The sequence below is a fragment of the Mesoplodon bidens genome (assembly GCF_964165515.1).
Source record: "Mesoplodon bidens genome assembly, chromosome: 5".
Classification (NCBI taxonomy): Eukaryota; Metazoa; Chordata; class Mammalia; order Artiodactyla; family Ziphiidae; genus Mesoplodon; species Mesoplodon bidens.
This window is the reverse complement of record NC_138161.1, coordinates 565,127-572,207: the sequence shown is the minus strand read 5'-3', so window position 1 is coordinate 572,207 and position 7,081 is coordinate 565,127. Positions and strand designations below refer to the sequence as shown.

General features: G+C 56.6%; 1 pseudogene across 1 annotated transcript; it reads left to right on the top strand.

Annotated features, from left to right (window-relative positions):
• Positions 1 to 4,406: 4,406 nt before the first annotated feature.
• Positions 4,407 to 6,573, top strand: LOC308618007 (phosphoethanolamine/phosphocholine phosphatase-like; annotated as a pseudogene). Its single transcript has one exon. The product of its transcript is annotated as a phosphoethanolamine/phosphocholine phosphatase-like (transcript).
• The last annotated feature ends 508 nt before the right edge of the window (positions 6,574 to 7,081 follow it).

Below are 7,081 nucleotides of genomic sequence, written 5' to 3'. Positions count from 1 at the left end.
GTGAAAAATTGACAGTTTTCACACAGTGTAGAACAGGCCTGGCTGTTATTTATGGTTCGTGTTGTGTGTGATTTTTCATGGTCTTGGAGAGTCCTATCATTTTTTTTATGCATCAGCACATTTTCCCACAGCACGTGCTTGAGTCCACAGGCTCAGGGGGTATTCCTGGGTTCTCTGGTCAGGAAGGCCCAGTCAGACTGGAGGGGAGACTGACCACACCCAGGGCCTGGTCCTTGTCAGGCAGAGGGCAGGAGATAGTCCAGTTGAGGTAGGATTGAGGCTCATTCCAGGAGGGTCATCCTGACTGTGGTCTAAAGAGATGCTGCTGCTTCTGGGAATATTTTTTTCTAGAGGAGAAAAACAGAGATGTTGTATAGAGCATGACTTGGACTAACAGGCAAAGGCAAGTCCGTGCAGGCCTGCGAGAGGGGGATCGTGTCTCCCAGATCTTCATGGACTGTAGACCCAGCACCTCTGCAATCAGCCCCAGGTGGAGCAGCATTAAGACATAGAAGAAGTGGACTTGGGTCAGACTGCAGCTTTGTGATTGTGCACAGAGACGGCTGACTGTTTCCCAACTCCAGTGTTCTAGAACTGGGGCCTCTGGAGGGCATAGGCATTCAGGAATATGGTGAAGTCCTTATGGAAGAGTAGTTAGCAAAATATAAGCCTCAGCCCACAGCAAGATACCATGCAAGGTAACACAAGACCCCCAGTCCGGAAGTAGCACAGACATGACCTGCAAGTGACACTCAGACTTGCTTCTCCCACGAGCGGCTGGGGCAGCGGAAGGCTCGGCTGAGGCAGCTGAGCAGGCTGGGTCTGTACCCCACGACTGGGCAGGGCAGAGCGTGCTTGAGGCTTCAACGAGCCTCAGTGACAGGTGCAGGGCCGTGACCATCTTTATTTCCCAGGGACCATCTGGTGTCTCCTCGTTCTTGGGGAGGGTGAAACACAAACAAACTTTGTGAAATTTCCTGAGCTTTTGTGTGTATGTGTGTATTACGTGAGTGTGCGCAAGCATGTGCATGTGTGTGCTGTCTGTGCACAGGTCTGTGTACACCCGAGTGCATGTGAGTGTGTTTATGTGCAGGCAGGCACATGTGTGTATGCACGTGTTTTTGCATGCGCAGCCCGTGTGATTGTGTGCCTGTGTGTGACTGCAGTCCATCTTTTCATGTGTGTGTGTACATGTGTGTGAATGCAGGTATGCTTGGGCGTGTACGTGCACATGTGTGTGTACAGATGCATACTGTGGGGGGATGAGGAAGGCACGGGGTTGTTGCTTTCTGGTGCCGCCTTCCCCCACCCTCCCTTTTGCTGTGGCCTCAGCACTTTGTGGTGAAGTGTAGAGACTCAAAAGGAGGACCACTACCCGCTACCGTCAGTGATATGCCTGCTCATCCTCACGGTCATCCATCTGTCCAGTAAACATCCCTGAGCCTGTGCCACGTGCTGGGGCCTGGGGTCCACAGTGAAGCAGGCGCATGCTCTCAGCTGTGCTCAGCCCAGCCGTGCGCGGGACAGAGAAGCTGCAGGCCAGGTGTGTCTGCGGAGGGAGAGGTTACCTCTGGCTGGTGAGTCAGCGGAGGTGGCAGCTGAGCTGAACTGAAGGAGCGGGATGGACGGAGCTCGCTCTAGAGGAGGGTGGGGGCAGGGGGCAGGGGAAGGGGCTGGGTGCCTGGCTCGCGGGGAGGACGCATCGCAGAGGGGCTGCAAGGGTGGCCAGACAGCTAGCTTTGACTTCGTTTTATAGACAGACCAGTTTTGGAACCAGAGTGACAGGATTAGGCCCACATTTTTCCTCTGGTGGCGGCTGAGGGGTTTGATGGCAGAAGAGAGGAGATGGGCCGAGGAACAAGGGTGACGGTGGGGGCTGTGCCTCCGCCAGGCTTCCAGCCTCTTTGTGGTGGTCCCTTGGGTCCACAAGGTTAGCACACACCTTGCGTGAGGCCAGAATGGGGCTTCCTCTTCATTCCCTCTTTCCCAGAAGTAAACGCAACACAGTTTGGAGTTGGTGAGACTGAGGGGGCCATCTTTCAGGAAAGGCAAGCGTCAGCGTTGGCTGGGGTGCCCACCCGGGGACAAGGGGGACCCTTAGCCAGACCCGCAGACCCCGGGGAAGGACATAGTGTGCTCAGAGAGGCAGGGATAGTCAGGAAAGCCAGGTGTGCAGAGAAGACTCGGCCAAGGGGGCCCTGGGGGCTCAGAGACTCAGGAAGTGAGGGGAGGGGCGGCCAGACAGCCGTGAACTAGGCCCACGGGTCGACGGACCAACGGTCGTGCTGTGTGCAGGGTGGACACACAGGGCCAGAGGCTCTTCTGTAGGGGACGTCTCCTGGCTGCAGTGGGCTCTGGAAATTGTCTGCAGGTTGCCACACCTTCTGGGGGCTCTCCGGCCCAGGCCCTAGCCGGGAGCTGCCTGTCCAGCCTACCCTGACTCCACCTCCAGACTGCGCAAGCCTGGGCGGGCGGGATGGGCTCCTCGTGCCTCGGTTGCCATGACCTGTAACGTTTCCTTTCCAGTTTCCAGATTCATTGTAAGTATATATGTATAGTTTCTTGCGTTGTCTTGCACCACCCGTTGGCTTAGGGAAGAACTCTCCTAGTAGGTTGGCCTGCAAGGTGTGCTACTTCAGAGCTTCCATCTGACATACTCTTCCCTGCCCGAAATGCAAACACAGCACACACTCCCTGCCTGGTTTGGGAATGATGACACCTCACCTCTCACCTCTCCTGCCGTCTCCTGCCCGCACTCCAACCTCAAGGACACTTCAGTTCCGCATCTGACTCCCGACCCCTCCAGCTGGCTGGGGACAGGCAGCCTCATGAGACAGTGCACACAAAGTTTTCTGGCCGGGCTGTGAGGATGGGGACCAGGTCCCACCTGTGCCAATGAAGCAGGCGTCTCACCTGGATTAGTCTCCGGGCTGTTGAAGGTGGACTGAAGGTCAGACAGTCCAGAGGCCAAGGGCCCCAGAGGAGGGGGGTGTGGGCGCAGGTAGACCAGGAGCAGCTGCCCCTCTGGTCAGGAGAGTCCAACAACCTAGGGCTTTCTGATTCCTGGGGGGAGGAGAGGGCAGAGGCAGTGGGGGCCCAAAGACAGGTCTTGCTTCACCTCTGGATGGAGCCACTCAGGTGAGCCCAGGTTTTGAGGGATTAGGGTTAAAGGATGCAGGCTAGAGGGTCAGGGTTAGAGGATCAGGTTAGACGGTCTGAGTCAGGGTCAGGGTAAGGGTTGGGAGTTTACAGGTCAAGGTCGAGTATCCAGGGGCTAGGGGTTAGGAGCCTTAGGGTTTAGGATTAGAGATGAGGAGGTTAGGGTTAGGGAGTGAACAGTAGAGATTTGGGCGTTAGGGTTAGTGGGTTAGTGTTAAGCACAGCTGGCTCACGGCCCCCCTAACTCCACACCTCTGAGTCCTGTAGGGTGGACAGGACTTGCCCGGGGTCACTCACGAGTGGGGGTTCACCTGGACCGCTGGTTATCTACCCCCATCCTGGAACCTGAGAGCAGAAGAACGAAACGTCTGCTCTGGTCACTGACTTTTCAAATCCACCTCAACCTCAGTCAACGGCTGTTAGGGCCTCAGAAGCCCACAGGGTTTCCTCCTACCATCTGAACTGGAGAGAGTAGTGCTGGCCCCACTTGGCCTGGGCAGCCTGGGTCCAGCACAGGCCTGACTGAGCTCACTCCATGGTCATGTTATGAATTTATACAGAACTTGGTGCAGCGACCTACCAGCCCCCAGGTGCTGCCTCCTGAGGGCTGCTGGGGCCCTCCTGGGACTGCAGGCATCCTTTGTCCCATCTGAGTGGGCATCAATAGACATCAAGTCTCAGGACAGCCCTTGATCTCTGACCATCCAGGCAGTCATCTGTGGTCCTCCAGCTCAGGCCAGTCTGGTCCCTGTCAAGCCCCTGTGGCCAATTACTGAGCTGACCTTGCTGCTGGCAATTGAACAGCTACCTGGGCAGCACAGACAGCCCTTTGGGATGTTTCAGTTACTAACATGCATGTGGTTGAGAAAAGGGCCTCCCCCTCACAGGCCCATAGCCTGCCAAGTGAGGTAATAACCGTCTAAACATTTGAGTGTGTCCCTGACACAACAACCATACAGCAGACCATGGCCTTGCAATCCTTTGGGCTTCCAGCTGTAACAAACTTTTGATATTCATACTCATTAAGAGTCAAAGATACGGGAGCAACTGGGCCACCCAATGGACAGTTTCACACTGAGGCTGCATGGTCTTGGAGATCCACATGCACCCATGTGGTCTCTGAAAGCTGCCAGTGATGGATTCCATGATATGGCATAATCCTTGAGCCTCCCACTGCTTCATTGAGCAAGAATTTGCTAACCACCATAGCATTTAGTCTCTGCTCTTTGTAAAGGAGGGAGGAGACTGGATAAATGAGCAGTATTGTTCTTGGGGGATGGGTGAGTCATGTGGCCAGGGGGCAGGTGTGACTCCTGGGCTCCCGCCACCAGAGACATCAAGGAGGGCTGTGCCTTTTGCAAGAGGAAGAGGTTCTTGCTGTTGTGGACGGACAGCAAGAGCACTGGATGGGTGGCTGCAGCCCCTGACCCTAAATCAGCCCCTTCCTTCCTTGGCCTTCAGATCCCACAGCTGTGCAGTGGGCCGTCAGTGGTGTGGAATCTGCCGCTTTCCCCAAGCCAGTATCTGTTCTCATGCCAAAGTCCAGAACCTCAGCTTTCCTTTGGGAACTTCTTACCTGTTTCCAGTCCAAACAGTTCCAGAGGGCTGATGCTACGTTCCACCCACCTTGAAGATGGGCATATGATCCACATTTAGCCAATCCCATGTTCCATCCTATGGGTGCTCTGATGGGTTCAAGGACGATGCTATGATCCAAACCAGGCCAATGACGTTTATTTTATTTTATTTTTTGGCCATACTGTGCACGCGGGATTTTAGTTCCCTGACCAAGGATTGAACCTGTGCCCCCTACATTGGGAGCTCAGAGTGTTAACCACTGGACCACCAGGGAAGTCCCATCCCCTCATTTTCAAAACTGCTGTGGATTTAAAGCACACAAGATGGTTGTGATATGAGTGGCCTTTTCAGTATGACTTCTTTGACTTAGAATGTTTTCAATGTTTATCCATGTTGTAACATGTATTATCAGTGTTTCATTCATTTTTTTATTGTGGTTAAAAATACATAACATGGGGATGGGGGGCAAGTGGAGGGAACGGCCCAGATGCACACCATTCACGGACCCTCTGGACTGGAAGGACTCGTGAGAGCCGGAGCCCAGAAATCCGGGGATGGGTAAGATGCAGCGTCCCCTCCAATTCCCGTAAGCGCCCCTTGCTCCATCCTGCACCCAAATACCTCAGCTAGGCCCTCTCCCCACTCTTGACACTCCAGACTCAGCCGGGACAGACCTCTGCAGCTGCTGCTCCCCACCCTGCAGGAGAAGCTCAGAGGTCCTGTCCCCCTTTCCTCTGAGGGACTCTTTTTGGTGACCACAAAAGGATTTGGTCGCTCAGGACAAAGCTGGTAGAGGACAGTGGGATGGCTGCGCCCGGCGCGCCACGCTTCCTCCTGACCTTTGACTTGGACGAGACTATCGTGGACGAAAACAGCGACGACTCCTTCGTGCGCGTGCCGCGGGGGGCCAGCGGCTGCCTGAGAGCCTGCGTGCCACCTAGCGTGAGGGCTTCTACAACGAATACATGCAGCGCGTCTTCCAGTACCTGGGCGAGCAGGGCGTGCGGCCGCGGGACTTGTGCGCCATCTACGAGGCCATCCCCCTGTCGCCCGGCACGGGCGGGCTGCTGCAGTTTGTGGCCAAGCAGGGAGCCTGCTTTGAGGTTATTCTCATCTCAGACGCCAACACCTTTGGCGTGGAGAGTGCGCTGCGTGCTGCCGGCCACCACGGCCTGTTCCGCCACATCTTCAGCAACCCGTCGGGGCCCGACCCTTGGGGGCTGCTGGCGCTGCGGCCCTTCCACGCGCACAGCTGCGCTCGCTGCCCCGCCAACATGTGCCAGCACAAGGTGCTCAGCGACTACCTGCGCGAGCGGGCCCACGACGGCCTGCCCTTCGAGCGCCTTTTCTACGTGAGCGACGGCGCCAACGACTTCTGCCCCACGGGGCTGCTGGCAGGCGGCGATGTGGCCTTCCTGCGCTGCCGCTACCCCATGCACCGCCTTATGCAGGAGGCGCAGAAGGCCGAGCCCAGCTCCTTCCGCGCCAGGGTGGTGCCCTGGGAAACCTCCACCGAAGTGCGCCTACACCTGCATCAGGTGCTGAGGACGTGGCCTGCAGGGGCCACCCGGGCGGGGAGGGGGTGGGGCGGTGGGGGTCGGGAAAGAGAAAGCTAGTTTTATTATTCCCTTTCCCTTTCATTTTGGTATATCCCTCCAGGATTTCCCGGAATCCCAGGTTGGTCCATTTGGGGACTGGAGGAGGGAGTTGGGAGCTGTCCCCATCTGTGCAGTTAACCCAGCTCGGCTGCCTCCCCCAGTTCCACTGCAAGCGAATTCTGGAGTCTGGCCGCAGCAGCGTGGCGCGCGTATCTGAGCAGGCAGCAGTGTTTCCACAAACCTTGTCCTCTCAGTTGGGAGGACGTGGTTCCCTGTCAGGGTAGAGAAGGAACATGTCCCGCCGCGTTGTGGTTAACTGTTGCCTTGGGCTGCGTGGCCTCCCTCCTCCAGTCTTCTGTCCAGAGGACCTAGGCCCCGAAATGTACCCCCCGACCTCCCCCACACTGGACTCCCCACAGAGAGGTGGTGCTCCCTGCCGAAGGTCCGAGGCCTAGATCTTGCTTTACCTACTGTGACTCTACACTACACTCCTTGCCCCCCGCCCCCCCACCCTGTTAGCATCCCCACAGGATAAAAAGTTAGAGGGAACAGTCACCTCCTGTTGGTGGAAAGAGGTAGCACACTGTCCCGGGGCTCGGGTCTGGCCAGCCAGGGACCTCACAGAGCCCGAAGATGTCTCCTTGCAGCACAGCCTCGTCCATGCAGCAAGAAAGCAGGGACTTAACCAAAGTCGCCCCACTGACTGGGCCTTTTGAGTCCCCCTCCTCCCGTATGGAAGAGAAAGC